The sequence below is a fragment of the Choloepus didactylus genome, chromosome 4 (assembly GCF_015220235.1).
Source record: "Choloepus didactylus isolate mChoDid1 chromosome 4, mChoDid1.pri, whole genome shotgun sequence".
Taxonomy (NCBI): Eukaryota; Metazoa; Chordata; class Mammalia; order Pilosa; family Megalonychidae; genus Choloepus; species Choloepus didactylus.
This window is the reverse complement of record NC_051310.1, coordinates 27,938,028-27,940,767: the sequence shown is the minus strand read 5'-3', so window position 1 is coordinate 27,940,767 and position 2,740 is coordinate 27,938,028. Positions and strand designations below refer to the sequence as shown.

The 2,740-nt window shown below is 47.9% G+C and overlaps 1 pseudogene; it reads left to right on the top strand.

The window, feature by feature from the left end:
* The first annotated feature begins 259 nt into the window (after positions 1 to 259).
* Positions 260 to 2,128, top strand: LOC119532583 (annotated as a pseudogene).
* The last annotated feature ends 612 nt before the right edge of the window (positions 2,129 to 2,740 follow it).

Below are 2,740 nucleotides of genomic sequence, written 5' to 3'. Positions count from 1 at the left end.
ATGGTTTCCAAATATTTTCTCCCATTGCCTTGGCTGCCTCTTCACCTTTTTGACAAATTCCTTTGAGGTACAGAAGCTTTTGATTTTGAGGTGTTCCCCATTTATCCATTTTTTCTTTTGTTGCTTTTGTTTTGGGTGTGAGCTCTAAGAAGCTACCTCCTGAGACCAAAGGCGGAGGGGCAGAAACTTCTCTCGGGACTTACTACCTGTTTTATGCATGGATAATCTTAGAAAAGAGAAGAGAGAGGCTGTCGCCACAATGGCCATTACCTGTGGTGGCCAGTGGGAGGCGCAGGCAGCGAGGATTCGGGGGATTGTAGTTCTAGCATAGATCCGTGGTGGATGGCTGTATATAGATCGATCTCCCTGTCCTTAAGTGGCTCTGATACTGGCTGCATGGAAACAAGATGGGCTTTTACAAGTAAAGTTTGAAGAAGTCGCCCCAGGCAGCAGAGATCATCTTGAGATGACTTAACTTCCAATTGGCCCTCTGGAAGAATTTTATGGCAGACATTGGCATGACTCTGAGGCCGTGACAGTATCAGATCCTTCTGCCTTGGGAGAACAGAACTGGGAGAAGATTTTGCCTTCAAAGAACAGGGAGGATATGGAAACAATGAAGGAATTGACTCAAAAGCATAAGACAAAAGGTCTGCTTTCTAAGGATGCTGCCTGGCCCCAGGAGAAGAAGGAGAAGCCTGAAATACTAGTACTAGTTACATTCCAGGATGTGACTGTGGTCTTCACGGAGGCAGAATGGAAGAGACTGAGCTCAGAGCAGAGGAAATTACACAAAGAGGTGATGCTGGAGAATTACAGGAATCTGCTCTCGTTACGCTTATGTGCAGAAAATCACTTCCATCTAGAAGATTCCAGCCTGGTGTATGAGAAGCAGCAGGAACAGCAGTATTCTGATCAAAGCTACTGGAGTGAAGACACAGAAGGTCAAGAGAGAGAAGGCTCTAAACCCTTGTGTGGTGGCATAGTGGAGCGAGAGACTTCAAGGGCATTCTCCAGCCTGCCCCAAGGCCAGTCAGCTTGCTCTAAAGAAGGCAACACAGTGGTTGTGATAGAGCCCACCTCAGCCCAAAGGGTAGAGCCTGTAGTAACAGACAAAGGATTGAAGGACTTAGGAGCCTCAGGATTTAGAGCAATCAACTGTAGAGAGTATGAACCAGACTGTAGCTCAAAATCAATCTTCATTACACACCAGGGGACCCTCTCAGAGAAGTCCTATATTTGCAGTGGGTGTGGGCGAGGCTTTAAAGATAAGTCAACCCTCATCAGACACCATCGGACCCACTCAGTGGAGAAGCCTTATGTGTGCAGTGAGTGTAGCCAAAGTCATCCTTCATCAGACACCAGAGGACACACTTAGGGGAGAAGCCCTATGTGTGCATGGAGTGCAGGCGAGGCTTTAGTCAGAAGTCAAACCTCAACAGACACAAGAGAATACACTCAGAAGAGAAGCCTTCTTTGTGCAGGGTGTGTGGGCAAAGCTTTAGAAACAAGTCATTCCTCATGGGACATCAGTGGACTCACCCAGGGGAGATGCCCTATGTTTGCGGTGAGTGTGGGCGAGGCTTTAGCGGAAGTCATCCTTCAACAGACACCAGATGACACACTCAGGGGAGAAACCTTCTGTGTATCTGGAGTGTTGACGAGGCTTCAGCCAGAAGTCAAATCTCATCAGACACCAGAGGACACACTCATGAGAAGCCCTATGTGTTCAGGGAGTGTGGGTGAGGCTTTTGCAATAAGTTGACCCTCATCATCCATGAGAGGTCACACTCAGGCGAGAAGCTTATGTGTGCAGTGAGTGTGGGAGAGGCTTTAACTGGCAATCATTCCTCCTTATTCACCAAAAGACACACTCAGGGGAGTAGCATTATATTTGCAGGGAGTGTGGGCGAGGCTTTAATCAGAAGTCAAGCCTCAATAGACACAAGAGAATACACTCAGAATAGAAGCCTTATGTATGCAGTGAGTGTGGGCGAGGCTTTAGTGAAAAGTCATCCTTTATCAGACACCAGAAGGCACACTCAGGGAGAAACATTATATTTGCAGGGAGTGTGGGCAAGGCTTTAGCCAGAGGCCAAATTGCATCAGACACCAGAGGATGCACTGAGGGAGAAGCCTTGTGAATACAGGGGTTGTGGACGAGGCTTTAGCAGTAAGTCACACTTCATCTTCCACCAGACACCTGGGAGCAGTCTCTATTGTGCATAGAGCATGAGTGAAGTTCCAGAGGTGTGTTGACCGTTGTCAGGCACCAGAGAACATATTTGGGAGAGGAGCCAAGTGCAGAGAGTGTGGGTAACTCTAGCCCTAAATCTGTCCTTATTTCACACAAGAGGACACACTAGGTAAGATGTGTGCAGGACTGTGGGTGAGTCGTTAGCAGTAAGTCAGCACTCACAAACATCCAAAGACACACTTGAGGGAAAGGTGTCATGTTCAGGGAGTGTTGATGAGGCATTTAGCCAAAGAACAAATGTGGTCAGACAGATGGGTCACTCAGGTTGGTGCTTTTTGTTTGCAGGGAGTATGGGCAAGGCTTTTGTGATAAGGCAGCCTTCTTCACATACCATGGGGAGAATCCTAGTGCTGTGACACTCTGCCTTGACAAAGCTTTCAGGGCCACCACGGCCACTGCTGGAGATGACAGCTGTTGAAGGCTCACAGGTGACCTCCGCCCTAGCAATTGCTCTCACTTACAGAAAACTACATAACCTAGTGC